Raw genomic sequence first — 17,218 nt, 5'->3', positions numbered from 1 at the left:
AAGTCAGAAAACCTTGGGTGTTCTCAGGCGTGTCACAATGGGCATGACACAATGAGGTCTCCATGGAGAAGGTAAGCAAAGCAAATGCTCATCAGATGAGGGTAGTGCTCACCTGGTATGTGGGTTTTTTTTCTTTTTAAAAATTGTTTGAGGAAAGCTTTTTATTTACAAAACATATGAAGGGGTAAGTTTTTAACACTGACCCTTGCAAAACCTTCTCTTCCAACTTTTCCCCTCCTTCCTTCCACCTCTTCCCCTAGATGACAGGGAAGATGACAGGGGATTCACATGTTAAATATATGAAAATATATGCTTAATCCAATGTATGTAAAAATATTTATACAATTATCTTGCTTATGCATAGATTGTCTTCCTAGTTCTTTTTGTTGACATCATTTTCCCCAATAGAATATAAACTTTGCGGGCAAGACCATTTTGTTTTTACCTTTATGTCTCCAGGGTCTAGTGAAATATACGACCCCTAGTAAGTATGTAATATATGTTTGCTCCTTGTTTAATTGAGCTTTGCTGATTGAGTAGTCTAAGGAAGATGGATGAGGTGGGCTACCAGATGAATGATATGGTCACAAAGGACACAGGGACCAGAAACTGGGGACATGAGTAGAAGCACCAGTGGGAAAGGGAGCCAAGCCCACATATTGCTCTTGGGATGGAGCCTAGGGTTTGGCTGCAAAGCAGAAGGAGCTAGGGCCACGGTTAAGACCCCAGACCGCTTCATCCGGTACCTTTCATCATGTAGAATTTGGAAAACACCCCATTGAACGCTGCAGATCTAGAATCCCCTTGTTAATTAGGCCAGGGTTGTCTGTACAAGACAAGATCTGTTTCAATCTCGCCTCTATTTTGCTGACCTGTTGCCTCAGTTTCTTTAACTGAGAGAGTGGATATTAGCACCTACCTCCCAGTGATGTTCAGGAGAGAATATGTGTAAAGTGCTTAGCACAGTGCTTGGTACATAGGAGTTTAATAAATGCTTGTTTCCTTAATAAATATTGGTAAATCGGAAGTGATTCGAAGTGGAAAAATGGCAGAGCTACCAAGGAAAAACTCCAACAGTTCTTGCCCTCAAGAAGGTGGTTTTCTGTAGATGAGACCCTCCAAGCCCAAGCCCAGAAGTGGAAAGCCCAAGATGGAGGATGAGAAGGTGCTGTCAGAGAGCAATCCAGACCTCCTCCTCTTCCACCCCCTGGGAGGATTCCCAAGGCCAAGCTAAGGACTAGCTCTGGAAGCCGGCTTGACTGGCTTGTCCAGGGTCTTCTGGGGCCCTTCAGCCAATTAAGGCTGCATCCTGCTTGGGAGTTAGTTTGGTTTCATTTTCTTGCCAGAGCCTGTACATCAATTCCCAAGAGGTATTGTTCCAGCTTTATCAATCAGTGCAAACATCTTTTGTGGCTAACCTGACGTTTGCCACTATCTATGGAATCAAATCAGACGGGGTTTTCCCATCTCCAATCTTGCCGTCTCCAGAGCACCCATTTGCTTTTCTAGCACTCTTACTATCCCCCTTCTTCATCCAGGGGATTTAGGTTCCCAGCTTCTGAAGAAAGGTTAGATTTTCAGAAACAGAAGTTTGACATTTCAGTCATATAGATTATAATGAGCACAAGTCAGGCAGAAGAAACTTCAAAGGGGGAATGGGGGGCTCTAGCACAAGCCTGTGGGGACACCAATTATTTTCTGGCTCAGCCTTCCCCTAGAGCTGAGGGGAAGCACCTGGATGCAAATCTCTAAGCCAGTCCCTTGTCATTCTGAATTGCCCTTCTGGTGGAGAATGGCTGCTCTGCTCCTCCAGGAAGATCCAAAAGACTTCAGCAGGGCCAGTTCCGAGCTTCTCTGGAACTTCTCTGGCTAGAACACAACAGCCCTGCTGCTTGTTAACCCCCACTACCTCTTTGCTCCCAGATTTTCAGACGGTCCCCAGCCTCTGATGGCAAAGGGCCTGCTTACAGTTTTTTCACAATCTCAAAGAAGAACAAATCTGCCTCCCTCTCTTATTCCCAAACCCAGATAGGATAGCCAGCTTTACCCATCAGCAGTATGGGCTAGCTGCAAATAAGGGAAAAATGTTGTTTACCCAATAAGTTTGCCAACAAGTATTTCTTTAGGATTAACCAGCTGGCAAATATAATCATCAGATAGTAAAGAAGAAACTGGGAAATATCACTAATCATGTGGGAGCTGAAAGAATGACAACTTGAAACTTTTGGAAACAGAAAAAAAACATTTTTTATTTTTAAAAACACATCAAACTCAGAAACATCATCTCTCCCCTTCCCCCCACCAGTACAATAAACTCCAAAGTATAGATATCAAAACTCCCCAACAATCAAACTCAGAAACATCCTCTCTCCCCTTCCCCCCACCAGTGCAATAAACTCCAAAGTATAGATCAAAACTCCCCAACAACAATCTAAATCCCGTTTCAAGTAGATTTCCAAAGACATGTTTTCAATATCGCCAGAATCTGGTCACTCTGGCTTCAGTATCTCCTTTGCTTCAGTACTGGCTTATAGGTTGCCTGAAAAGATAAAATGTTAAAGCATAAGTGAAAGATATGTGTCCATTTGATATACTGGAAAAACCATCCACAAACTGCAATATTTTGGGTGGGGGTTGTATGTATATTTTAATCCAGCTATTCATTCTCTTCTGCCTATAAATCTCTTTTCTACTTCTAAATCCCTGTTTTTAATCTAAAAATCTCTTTTCTACCTATAAATGGCTTTTCTTCCTATAGAGCTGTTTGCTACCTATAAATCACTTTTCTTCCTATAAATCACTTTTCTACCTATAAACTTTTCTACTATAAATCTATCTTTTCACTTATCTATCCATCATTATCTTTTTAACTATGCATTAAGTGTATCTATTCAATCTATTTGTTTATCTTCTCTATCCCATTCATCCATCACCAGGAATCTATGTATCGAGTCTATCAGTCTATTAGTCCACTCATGCATTCTTCTATTCACATACTACTCCCTTTTCCTGTCAGGATCCAACTGGGTTGTTGGGAAGAGAACATCACCTTGAAGTCAGAAAACTTTGGGTGTTCTCCGGCATGTCACAATGAGCATCACACAATGAGGTCTCCATGGCCAAGGTAAGCAAGTCAACTGCTCATCTGATGAGGATTGTGCTCAGGCTTTATGCGCAAGTCTTCTTTTAACAATATTTTTTAGGAAACCTCTTTATTTAGAAAACATATGGACTTCCGGACAAAGGAGTAGTGGCAGTAGTAGGAGGTGGAGGCGTAGAAGAAGTAGGAGTAGTATGAGTAGTAACAGTAATAGGAAGAGGAATAAAAGTAGTGATAGAAGTAGTAAAAAGAGTAGTAATGATAAAAGTAATAGTAATGGTAGTAGTACTAATAATAATAGGAGTAGGAATAATAGTAGTAGAAGAAGTAGTAATAGCAACAGTAATAATGATAGGAATAGGAGTGACACTAGTAGGAGTAGGAGTAGCAGTAGCAGTAGGAGTAATAGTAATAGTAAAAGTGGTAGTAGAAATAATAGTAGTAGTGGTAGTAAAAGGAGTATTAATAGGAATAGGAGCAATGATAGTACTAGTAGCAGGAGGAAGAGATCTAGAAGGAATAATAACAATAATAAGAGTGGCAGTAATTGTAGTAGTTGGTGGAAGAGTAATAGTAGTAATCGTAGGAGTAATACTAATAGGAGTAGGAAGAGGAGTAATAGTAGAAATAGTAGTAATAATAATAGGGGTAAGAGTACAAGTAATAATGGTAGTAGTAAGAGAATTATCTGACCTTTACACAGTGCTTCACCATCTCCCGAATTCTATAGATCATCTCCTCAAATGCTACCCCTAAGGCTCAGACCAAGTCTTGTGGGAACAGCCAGACTCTCCCATCCTTGGGCCAGGGAGATGCATGTCCTGTTATTTCGGGTTCGGTACCTGTGTTCCTATAAATATCTTTTCTACCTATAAACTTTTCTACTATAAATCTATCTTTTCACTTATCTACCCATCATTATCTATTTAACTATGCATTAAGTGTATCTATTGAATCTATTTGTTTACCCTATCTATCCCATCTATCTATCAGCACTTATCTATGTATCTAGTCTATTAGTCTAGGCAGAAGAGAATGAATAGCTGGATTAAAATATACATACAACCCCCCCAAAAAAATATTGCAGTTCGTGGATGGTTTTTCCAGTATATCAAATGGACACATATCTTTCACTTATGCTTTCACATTTTATCTTTTCAGGCAACCTATAAGCCAATACTGAAGCAAAGGAGATACTGAAGCCAGAGTGACCAGATTCTGGCGATATTGAAAACATGTCTTTGGAAATCTACTTGAAACGGGATTTAGATTGTTGTTGGGGAGTTTTGATCTATACTTTGGAGTTTATTGCACTGGTGGGGGGAAGGGGAGAGAGGATGTATCTATTCAATCTATTTGTTTATCTTCTCTATCCCATTCATCCATCACCAGGAATCTATGTATCTAGTCTACCAGTCTATTAGTCCACTCATGCATTCTTCTATTCACATACTACTCCCTTTGCTGTCAGGATCCAACTGGGTTGTTGGGAAGAGAACATCACCTTTAAGTCAGAAAACTTTGGGTGTTCTCCGGCATGTCACAATGAGCATCACACAATGAGGTCTCCATGGCCAAGGTAAGCAAGTCAACTGCTCATCTGATGAGGATTGTGCTCAGGCTTTATGCGCAAGTAGTAGTGGTAGTAAAAGGAGTATTAATAGGAATAGGAGCAATGATAGTACTAGTAGCAGGAGGAAGAGATCTAGAAGGAATAATAACAATAATAAGAGTGGCAGTAATTGTAGTAGTTGGTGGAAGAGTAATAGTAGTAATCGTAGGAGTAATACTAATAGGAGTAGGAAGAGGAGTAATAGTAGAAATAGTAGTAATAATAATAGGGGTAAGAGTACAAGTAATAATGGTAGTAGTAAGAGAATTATCTGACCTTTACACAGTGCTTCACCATCTCCCGAATTCTATAGATCATCTCCTCAAATGCTACCCCTAAGGCTCAGACCAAGTCTTGTGGGAACAGCCAGACTCTCCCATCCTTGGGCCAGGGAGATGCATGTCCTGTTATTTCGGGTTCGGTACCTGTGTTCCTATAAATATCTTTTCTACCTATAAACTTTTCTACTATAAATCTATCTTTTCACTTATCTACCCATCATTATCTATTTAACTATGCATTAAGTGTATCTATTGAATCTATTTGTTTACCCTATCTATCCCATCTATCTATCAGCACTTATCTATGTATCTAGTCTATTAGTCTAGGCAGAAGAGAATGAATAGCTGGATTAAAATATACATACAACCCCCCCAAAAAAATATTGCAGTTCGTGGATGGTTTTTCCAGTATATCAAATGGACACATATCTTTCACTTATGCTTTCACATTTTATCTTTTCAGGCAACCTATAAGCCAATACTGAAGCAAAGGAGATACTGAAGCCAGAGTGACCAGATTCTGGCGATATTGAAAACATGTCTTTGGAAATCTACTTGAAACGGGATTTAGATTGTTGTTGGGGAGTTTTGATCTATACTTTGGAGTTTATTGCACTGGTGGGGGGAAGGGGAGAGAGGATGTATCTATTCAATCTATTTGTTTATCTTCTCTATCCCATTCATCCATCACCAGGAATCTATGTATCTAGTCTACCAGTCTATTAGTCCACTCATGCATTCTTCTATTCACATACTACTCCCTTTGCTGTCAGGATCCAACTGGGTTGTTGGGAAGAGAACATCACCTTTAAGTCAGAAAACTTTGGGTGTTCTCCGGCATGTCACAATGAGCATCACACAATGAGGTCTCCATGGCCAAGGTAAGCAAGTCAACTGCTCATCTGATGAGGATTGTGCTCAGGCTTTATGCGCAAGTCTTCTTTTAACAATATTTTTTAGGAAACCTCTTTATTTAGAAAACATATGGACTTCCGGACAAAGGAGTAGTGGCAGTAGTAGGAGGTGGAGGCGTAGAAGAAGTAGGAGTAGTATGAGTAGTAACAGTAATAGGAAGAGGAATAAAAGTAGTGATAGAAGTAGTAAAAAGAGTAGTAATGATAAAAGTAATAGTAATGGTAGTAGTATTAATAATAATAGGAGTAGGAATAATAGTAGTAGAAGAAGTAGTAATAGCAACAGTTATAATGATAGGAATAGGAGTGACACTAGTAGGAGTAGGAGTAGGAGTAGCAGTACTAGTAGGAGTAATAGAAATAGTAAAAGTGGTAGTAGAAATAATAGTAGTAGTGGTAGTAAAAGGAGTATTAATAGGAATAGGAGCAATGATAGTACTAGTAGCAGGAGGAAGAGATCTAGAAGGAATAATAACAATAATAAGAGTGGCAGTAATTGTAGTAGTTGGTGGAAGAGTAATAGTAGTAATCGTAGGAGTAATACTAATAGGAGTAGGAAGAGGAGTAATAGTAGAAATAGTAGTAATAATAATAGGGGTAAGAGTACAAGTAATAATGGTAGTAGTAAGAGAATTATCTGACCTTTACACAGTGCTTCACCATCTCCCGAATTCTATAGATCATCTCCTCAAATGCTACCCCTAAGGCTCAGACCAAGTCTTGTGGGAACAGCCAGACTCTCCCATCCTTGGGCCAGGGAGATGCATGTCCTGTTATTTCGGGTTCGGTACCTGTGTTCCAGGCTTCAGGGAAGAAACGAGATCTTTCAACATTTTGGCTTCTGATATTGTCACCCCACCAACCACAAAGAGCATCTGGAGTGGATGGTCACCGGGATGAGGGCGGCCCACCTCTAACAGTCACCACAACAAGGATGGGGTCAGCCCTCAGAAAAGAATGCCAGGTTAATGTTGCTACAAATGAACTATATAAAATCCAAGAGAAAATATATGACTCATTAATGATCAAATACAGATCTTACATTAGGACACAATGTTGCTAGATTTTCACTGTGGAATCACAATTTTAGAACTGGAAATGTAGTTTCCTAGTGGTCATGGAGCTCAACTATCTCATTTAACATGTGAGGAAACTGAGGCTCAGGGAGTTTAAAGTGATAATATAAAGTCATGAAAGTAAGAAATAAACAGCAGAGCAAAATACCACTTGTTTAATGTTACTTTATTACAGTGTCTTTCCCCTACCCCATCCCACCACTTTTTTTTTTTTTTAAGAGTAAATATGTTTAGTTATAGGTTAGAAGATTGGAGTATGGAAATATACACACACATATATGGACACCCATACACCCATATATAATGAACACTTAGAGGTAACACGATAGTATTAACAGGATCTGTTTGAATCTTGTCTCTGCCACTTACAACTTGTATGCGCTTGAACAATATATTAACTATACTAAACCTCCTTGTGTCTCAGTGACTTTCTTTGTAAAATATGGAAGTAGAAACCCTGAAATATTGCTGCCAGCTCAAAATCCACGATGCTGTGACTCTACTTGAAAACAAATAGTTCTCAGAGCCTTATCCTCTGTGGAGCAAACATGATTGTATCATTCCCAATTTACAGAGGAGGAAATTGAGGCAAACACAGATTAAGTGACTTGCCCAGAGTCCTACAGCTGGTGTTTGAAATCAGTTGCTGATTCAAGGGAGGTCCAACAGTGTTATCCACTGAACCAGCCAGCTGCCTATAATTTTAGAAAAAGTCTTCATCTATATGTAATTGAATTTAACAAGCATTTATGAAACCTCTAATATGAGCAAGTCATCTTTTTTCTGGGAACCAGCCATAGGATGAGGAAAAAGAAAATAGTTTCCGAACTAAAAGAATTTGCTTTTGTTTGTTTGTTTGCTTTTAAGTGTAGGCTCTCTATTTCCCAGATTATTTGTACTTCTAGTTTATATATAGGGCTAGTCAGCAACCAGGCCCTACCTTGATCTCCTATTAACACTGACTGCAGGAGGGAAGCTGCAGGTACATTATCTCTATGTAGATGCTTTACCTTCATGAACAGGTTAAATCCCGTTTTAAGTCGATCCCGTGGCTTAAGATGCGTTCAATATCGCCAGCATCTGGTCACAACTGGTTCAGTATCTCCTCTGCTTCAGCAGTGGCTTATAGGATGCCTGAAAAGGTAAAATGTTACAGCATAAGTGAAAGATATGTGTCCAATTGATCTACTAGAATAACCATCCACAAAATGCAATTTTGGGGGGGCGTGGGGGAAGAGGGGAAGAAAGAGAAGTCAACAATTTCCCAAGCCAGATAGAAAGCAACCATTTTAGCTTCTATAATATTGAAGAATAAAATATAATAGTTTAATACTGACGTGAAGGCAGTCTCAATCTATGACAGCCGCCCTTGGTATCATGCTGATGAGGGCCCAAATGGATCTCTCTCTCCAGTAATTTATTTACTGATTTACCTAACCCTCCATTGACTCCTTCATTATCTATGTATAATTTAAGGCAGCTATTCATTCTCTTCTGCCTATACATCTCTTTTCTACCTATAAATCTCGTTTCTTCTCCTAAATCACTTTTTTAACTATATATATCTCTTTTCTACCTATGTATCGCTTTTTTCATATAAATCTCTTTTCTAACTATAAATCACTTTTTTTCCTATAAATATCTTTGATAGCTATAAACTTTTCTACTATAAATCTATCTTTTCACTTATCTACCCATCATTATCTATTTAACTATGCATCAAGTGTATCTATTGAATCTATTTGTTTACCCTATCTATCCCATCTATCTATCAGCACTTATCTATGTATCTAGTCTATTAGTCTATTTGTCCACTCATCTATTCTTCTATTCACATACTACCCCCTTGGCTGTCAGGATCCAACTGGGTTGTTGGGGAGAGAACATCCCCTTTAAGTCAGAAAACCTTGGGTGTTCTCAGGCGTGTCACAATGGGCATGACACAATGAGGTCTCCATGGAGAAGGTAAGCAAAGCAAATGCTCATCAGATGAGGGTAGTGCTCACTTGGTATTGTTAGGATTACTAGGTGAGAACTCACGTTGTCTGGACAGTGACAAGGTGAGAATTCAGGTTGTCTGGACAATTACAAGGTGAGAACTCAGGTTTACTTGATAGAAGGAGCAAACTCATTGGCTGAAGTGGTTCTTCCCTGAAGCCCTTGCATTATCCCACGCCCATTCTCTGGGAGGATAAAGGAGGCAACAGTGGGCCTGGAAAGTCAGTCTGCCTGGAGAAGGATAAGAGCTGCAGGAGATTCAGAGCCAGGATTCAAGGAGAAGACTCTGCACTACATCTGGCTTGATGCAGCTCTCTGCAGGAAGGGAAGTTACTTCTCTGGACAAGAGTTAACAGCAACTCCCTGGAGACAACAGTTCACTACAGGAAGAAGAATCTGTCTGAGAGATTTGAGTAGACACAGCAGATCTCTTCCCAGAGAGCGATCCAGCAGCTTCTGGAGACGACAGCACGCTACATTTGGCGTCCACACGTGGGGCAAGGACTTTTGCTTATCCTGACAAGAGGAGCTAGACCAGACCTTCGCAATTTGGCGCCCGAACAGGGACAGACACGGTCCTGATTCCAGTGGAAAAGCCTCCCATCCAGATCTCAGTCTCTCTGAGCCAGAACTGTGAGTAACGAGGAAACTTTGTTAAAGATTAAGTGAGCGTGCTAATAGATAAATAAGGAACTTAACTTGTTAAGGGCTAAACCAGGAATCTCTTATAGCTGAAATGGGGCAGATGTTAGCTATATTCAATCCCTGGACCTCAGCCGACTCATCCCCAGCCCCAGAAGCAACCTCAGCTCCACCCCCATTCAGGAGTGGTACTATAGAGAGTATAATCAAGATAATTGAGGAGCAGAGTTTACTTGTAACATGGGTACAGATTGCTAAACTCTTGGCTGCATTAAGACGCACATCCCCTTGGTTCTTAGAGGAAGAAAAGATAGATGTAGATAAATGGAAGCTAGTGGGATTTGAAATGAAAGAATTTTATGCAAAAAATGGGCCTCGTTCAATTTCTGCAGAAGTATTTTATATCTACAACATAGTTCAATTAACCTTAAACTATCAAGCAAGTTGTTGGAGAAGGAAAAGTTTTAAAAAGGAACAGAGGAGGAAGTGTGAGGAAAAAAGGAAAGATCAAGATCTTGCCTTAGAGCAAGAGGATTTAAATGAGGAATTATGGTATGATTCTCTTGAAGAAGCTTCAACCCTGCCTAGAGAACAGATTATTGGCAGGCCCACATCCACCCCACCTTCAGAGGTGGAGGAAGAAGGAGGGGAAGAGGCAGAAACACAAACAGAATTGCCTGTGAAGCAGCCTAAGCCTATGACAAGATTAGAAAAAGCATTGGTTAAAGCTAAGAGAGAAGGACAGGATATAAGTGATTTTATACATGCATATCCTGTGATTGAAAATATTGACTCTGTAGGTCAAAAAAGGAGAAGATATGCACCTTTAGATTTGAATAAAATTAAAGATTTGAAAAAAGGTTGTACCCTTTATGGGGCTACATCAGCTTATGTTAAAATGTTACTAGATGGTTTGTCTTATGAAGTCCTAACCCCAAATGATTGGAAATCCATAGCAAGGACATGCCTGGAACCTGGAGAAAATTTATTATGGCTTGTGGAATTTCATGAATTATGTAAAATTCAAGTCAGATGCAATTTGGAAATAGGAGTTAACACACAATTCACTTTTGAGCACTTGGCTGGTGAAGGTTGTTATGGAGAGAATTCAGAACAGATTAATTATACCATGACAATATATGAGCAAATTGCTAAGGCTGCAATAAAAGCTTGGGGTGTCCTTCCTGGACAGAAAGATCGTGGAGAGGCTTTCACTAAAATACAGCAAGGTCCCAATGAACCTTTTGCAGATTTTGTGGGACATTTGCAAACTGCTGTCAAAAGAACTATTGGAGAAAATTCAGCTACAGAAATAATGACCAGACATCTGGCTAAGGAAAATGCCAATGAGATTTGCAAAAGAATTATATGGGGATTAGACAAAGATGCTCCTTTAGAGGAGATCATAAGACGCTGTGCTACAGTGGGAACAAATGCTTTTTACACCCGGACAATGATGAACGTGGAAAGACAGGGTCCCTCCTGGCAAGGGCCTTCTAGAGAAACTCGGCGATGTTTTCAATGTGGAAAAATTGGGCATCTAAGAGCTCAGTGTAGATATGGAGATACAGTGAGAAGACAGGGTGAGAGAAGACCTAAAACTCCATGTCCAAAATGTCACAAGGGCCTCCACTGGGCCTCCGAATGTAGATTGACACAGGGAAATGACAGGTGGGGCCCAGCTTCAGCCCCCGAAGTGGGGCATGATGGCAGCCGAGGTTACATCCAGAGAATTTTAAGACATGATCAATCAGCCAAAAGGCAATCAGATGGAAGAAAGGGATTGAAATTAGGAAAAATAGACTTGTGTGCAGTAGAGACTACCGAGATACTCCCTGGAGAAGTGAAATCTGTTCCTGTTGAGCCTATGGATCCTTTGCCTCCAGGCACAGTAGGCTTGACCATTTCACCTTCTGAGAGTGCCTACAAAACAGTGTCCATCCATACACTGATGTGGGAAACTGGAGAACGTGTATCTAATATCCCAGTCACTAACACAGGCAGACAACGTGTGATTTATCAACCAGGAGAAGTAGTAGCATCAGGCATATTGTTACGTACCCCTAATAAGCAACCTCGTGATAGTCGCCTAGATTTTGACTCCAATGAACAAAATCCAGGAATATATTGGACAGCAGCTGTGACAGCTGACCGACCTATGCTTACTATTTATATAAACGGAATACCATTTGAAGGATCGGTAGACACGGGTGCAGATCGTACAGTTATTAGAGGTGCCAATTGGCCCGGTCACTGGCCAAAGATTAAAGCAGACATGTCTGCTATATGTCTGGGGTGGGAGGATCAATAGCCCCAGAAGTTAGTGCTAGGCCTTTGAGATAGGTATTTGAAGGAGAAACAGGAGCTTTTACTCCTTTTGTGGTTGAAAAAATCCCCATCAATCTGTGGGGAAGAGACATTTTACAGCAGATAGGATTACAAATAAGCACTTCAGCTTTTTAGGCAGGGCTGCTGTTGAAGGCCTACCTGCACTTTCACCAGTTCCTATTCAGTGGAAGACTGATTCACCAGTGTGGGTAGAACAGCGGCCCTTAAGAAGTGATAAAATTCAGGCCTTATTAGACATAGTGCAAGAACAACTTGACCAAGGACACTTGCGGCCTTCTCTAAGTCCTTGGAATTCCCCAGTATTTGTGGTGAAAAAGAAATCTGGAAAATGGAGGATGTTAACTGATCTAAGAAGAGTAAATGAACAGATGGAAACTATGGGAACTCTTCAGCCTGGACTTCCATCTCCTACTCAGTTGCCAAGAGAATGGCCTCTATGGGTTATAGACATTAAGGATTGTTTCTATTCTATCCCTCTAGATAAGGAGGGTATGAAAAGATGTGCTTTTTCAGTGCCTAGTGTTAATTTGGCTGAGCCTTATAAAAGATATGAATGGACAGTTTTGCCACAGGGAATGAAAAACAGCCCTACTATGTGCCAAATGTATGTTGCTGCTGCTCTTGCTCCAGTAAGAAAAGCCTTTCCAAAAGTAATATTGTTACATTATATGGATGATATTTTGGGATGTGTACCTGAGGAACAAATGTTAGAAGCATGTCTACAAAGGACCATGGAAACATTAAAGTACTACAAACTGCATATAGCTACAGAAAAAATTCAAAGACAGGCTCCTTTTCAATATTTAGGATATCAAGTATATCCTAAGACACTCACAGTACAAAAGCTTTCTTTAAGAACAGAGAAGTTGAACACCTTAAATGACTTTCAAAAATCAATAGGAGATATCCAATGGATGCGTCCAGTGTTAGGCTTAACTACCAATCAACTACAACCTCTATATGACATTTTAAGGGGAGACAGTGCTTTAAATTCACCACGCCAGCTTACAAAAGAAGCACAAAATGTGGTTGAAAGAGTCACTCAAAAACCCTTGGAAATATCAGTTTTTGCTACAAAAGAGGCACCCACAGCAGTCCTTCATCAAGGAGACAGAGTGATTGAGTGGATGAACCTCCCAGCACAACCAGAACAAAGCCTTACACCTTACCCAGTGCTTGTGGCTAGGATTTTATTAAAGGCTATTAAGAGAGTAACACAATTATCTGGAATAAGTCCTGAAAAAATATACACATTCTATACTAACGCACAAATTAATGTATGCTGTGAGACCATCCCAGAATGGCAAATTTTATTGGCCACCGCTCCAAATTTTGCACATGGATCTCCATTAAAGATTACCCGGCTACTACATAATTGGCGATGGATCTTTGAAGAAAAGGTTTCCAAGGTTCCTCTTAAAGGACCAACAATCTTTACAGACGCCTCCAAAGAAAATATTTGTGCTGTATACTCTCATGATTTAACCATAAAGAGAGTAATCAGGACTCCTTTTCAATCCACTCAACAGAATGAATTATTTGCTATCATGCTAGCTCTTACTTATTACCCAGGAGACGTAAATATAATTACTGATTCAGCTTATTCTGTAGGTGTAGTACAAAGAATTGCCACAGCCCAAATAAAATTTGCAGCCTCTAATATTTATCAGCTCTTTAAGGAACTTCAAGAGCAAGTGAGAAAACATCCAGGCAAGATTTATATCTTGCATGTCCACTCACATAGTGGACTTCCAGGTCCCATTTTTGTTGGAAATTCAAAGGCAGATAGCCTTCTAACGATGTTAGCCAGTAGTCCTTTATTTCAGGAAGCACAAGAATCTCATTCTAAATATCATCAGGCTGCTCGAGCTTTACGTTTACAATTTGGAATCACAAGAGAGGAAGCTAGGAGCATAGTAAAAAGCTGTACAGCTTGTCTTCCTTGCCATGCTCCTACACTCCCTCCAGTGAAGAATCCTCGTGGTTTGAGACCCAATGAAATCTGGCAAATGGATGTGACCCATTATAAATCTTTTGGTCGTCTATCTTTTATCCATGTCGTGGTAGACACCTTTTCAGGATTCACATTTGCAGTGCCAGCAGCAAAAGAGACAGCCCGAGTGGTCACTGAATTCCTTATACAAGCATTTGCAATTATGGGTGTGCCACAAGCAATAAAAACAGACAATGGACCTGCATATACGTCCAAACATTTTACACACTTTTGTGCACAGTATAAGATTTTACATACCATGGGCATACCCTTTAATCCTCAAGGGCAGGCAAGAGTAGAGAGAAGAAACAGAGATATTAAGACACTCCTCCAAAAACAAAAGAAAGGGGGAGCCACAGGTAACCCTAGAGAACTTCTAAATTTAGTTCTCTATACCATTAATTTTCTAATTTTTGACAAAGATGCACTGGCTCCGGCAGACAGGTTTTATAACCCACCAGAAGGGCAGTGTCCAGTGCGAGCAGCTCCACTGTCCTTAGATAATCGCCAGGTGATGTGGAGAGATCCAGAAAGTGGTGAATGGAAGGGACCAGGTAGGTTAACTGCCTGGGGGAGAGGGTTTGCTTGTATTTCTTCAACAGGAGAAGGAATCAGATGGGTGCCAACGAGTCATATTCGCCTTGTCCATCAGAGAGAGACAGAAAAAGAGAAAGACCTCAAAATAAAGGAGAAGATCTAAGAAACATCTTACACCGAAAGAGCATGGCTAATAAAAAGACTGTTAAAGAAGTTTAAAACCAGCAGGAATCATTGGACTTCCTCACACAAGATGAGACTAATGGACAATGGATTTATGGACATTTATAAATTTTCAATTTATGATTATTTGATTATGTTATATACTTCTAGCATGTGTTATGTTACTATGTTACTATGTGCTTATGTAATTTATGTAATTATCTGTAATACTTCCCATATTGATGGCTTTAGGTTTCAAGGTCATGACTGTCCTATGTTCTAAATCAAAAGAAAGGGGGAGATGTTAGGATTACTAGGTGAGAACTCACGTTGTCTGGACAGTGACAAGGTGAGAATTCAGGTTGTCTAGACAATTACAAGGTGAGAACTCAGGATGCCTTGATAGAAGGAGCAAGCTCATTGGCTAAAGTGGTTCTTCCCAGAAGCCCTTGCATTATGCCACGCCCTTTCTCTGGGAGGATAAAAGAGGCAACAGTGGGCCTGGAAAGTCAGTCTGCCTGGAGAAGGATGAGAGCTGGAAGAGATTCAGAGCCAGGATTCAAGGAGAAGACTCTGCACTAAGTCTGGCTTGATGCAGCTCTCTGCAGGAAGGGGAGTCACTTCTCTGGACAAGAGTTAACAGCAACTACCTGGAGACAACAGTTCACTACAGGAAGAAGAATCTGTCTGAGAGATGTGAGTAGACACAGCAGATCTCTTCCCAGAGAGTGATCCAGCAGCTTCTGGAGACGACAACACGCTACATGGTATTATGGAGTTTTTTCTTTTAAAAAATTATTTGAGGAAAGCTTTTTATTTACAAAACATATGAAGGGGTAAGTTTTTAACACTGACCCTTGCAAAACCTTCTCTTCCAACTTTTCCCCTCTTTCCTTCCACCTCTTCCCCTAGATGACAGGTAATTACATGTTAAATATGTGAAAATATATGCTTAATCCAATGTATGTAAAAATATTTGTACAATTATCTTGCTTATGCATAGATTTTCTTCCTAGTTCTTTTTGTTGACATCATTTTCCCCAATAGAATATAAACTTTGCGGGCAAGACCATTTTGTTTTTACCTTTATGTCTCCAGGGTCTAGTGAAATATATGACCCCTAGTAAGTATGTAATGTATGTTTGCTCCTTGTTTAATTGAGCTTTGCTGATTGAGTAGTCTAAGGAAGATGGATGAGGTGAGCTACCAGATGAATGATATGGTCACAAAAGACACAGGGACCAGAAACTGGGGACATGAATAGAAGCGCCAGCGGGAAAGGGAGCCAAGCCCACATATTGCTCTTGGGATGGAGCCTAGGGTTTGGCTGAAAAGCAGAAGGAGCTAGGGCCACGGTTAAGGCCCCAGACCGCTTCATCAGGTACCTTTCATCATGTAGAATTTGGAAAACACCCCATTGAACGCTGCAGATCTAGAATCCCCTTGTTAATTAGGCCAGGGTTGTCTGTACAAGACAAGATCTGTTTCAATCTCGCCTCTATTTTGCTGACCTGTTGCCTCAGTTAGCACCTACCTCCCAGTGATGTTAAGGAGAGAATATGTGTAAAGTGCTTAGCACAGTGCTTAGTACAAAAGAGTTTAATAAATGCTTGTTTCCTTAATAAATATTGGTAAATCGGAAGTGATTCGAAGTGGAAAAATGGCAGAGCTACCAAGGAAAAACTCCAACAGTTCTTGCCCTCAAGAAGGTGGTTTTCTGTAGATGAGACCCTCCAAGCCCAAGCCCAAAGTGGAAAGCCCAAGATGGAGGATGAGAAGGTGCTGTCAGAGAGCAATCCAGACCTCCTCCTCTTCCACCCCCTGGGAGGATTCCCAAGGCCAAGCTAAGGACTAGCTCTGGAAGCCGGCTTGACTGGCTTGTCCAGGGTCTTCTGGGGTCCTTCAGCCAATTAAGGCTGCATCCTGCTTGGGAGTTAGTTTGGTTTCATTTTCTTGCCAGGGCCTGTACATCAATTCCCAAGAGGTATTGTTCCAGCTTTATCAATCAGTGCAAACATCCTTTGTGGCTAACCTGACGTTTGCCACTATCTATGGAATCAAATCAGATGGGGTTTTCCCATCTCCAATCTTGCTGTCTCCAGAGCACCCATTTGCTTTTCTAGCACTCTTACTATCCCTCTTCTTCATCCAGGGGATTTAGGTTCCCAGCTTCTGTAGAAAGGTTATTTTCAGAAACAGAAGTTTGACATTTCACTCATATAGATTATAATGAGCACAAGTCAGGCAGAAGAAACTTCAAAGGGGGAATGGGGGGCTCTAGCACAAGCCTGTGGGGACACCAATTATTTTCTGGCTCAGCCTTCCCCTAGAGCTGAGGGGAAGCACCTGGATGCAAATCTCTAAGCCAGTCCCTTGTCATTCTGAATTGCCCTCCTGGTGGAGAATGGCTGCTCTGCTCCTCCAGGAAGATCCAAAAGACTTCAGCAGGGCCAGTTCCGAGCTTCTCTGGAACTTCTCTGGCTAGAACACAACAGCCCTGCTGCTTGTTAACCCCCACTACCTCTTTGTTCCCAGACTTTCAGATGGTCCCCAG

The 17,218-nt window shown here is 40.7% G+C and overlaps 1 long non-coding RNA gene across 1 annotated transcript; it reads left to right on the top strand.

Annotated features, from left to right (window-relative positions):
* The first annotated feature begins 45 nt into the window (after positions 1 to 45).
* Positions 46 to 7,391, top strand: LOC141545578 (uncharacterized). Its single transcript, XR_012483073.1, has 4 exons — positions 46 to 71; positions 3,017 to 3,124; positions 4,572 to 4,679; positions 6,587 to 7,391. It is a non-coding gene; the product is annotated as an uncharacterized LOC141545578 (long non-coding RNA).
* Positions 7,392 to 17,218: the final 9,827 nt, after the last annotated feature.

This window comes from Sminthopsis crassicaudata, chromosome 6 (assembly GCF_048593235.1).
Source record: "Sminthopsis crassicaudata isolate SCR6 chromosome 6, ASM4859323v1, whole genome shotgun sequence".
NCBI classification, from domain to species: Eukaryota; Metazoa; Chordata; class Mammalia; order Dasyuromorphia; family Dasyuridae; genus Sminthopsis; species Sminthopsis crassicaudata.
The sequence above is the reverse complement of the archived record's forward strand: the minus strand, read 5'-3'. Positions and strand labels throughout refer to the sequence as shown.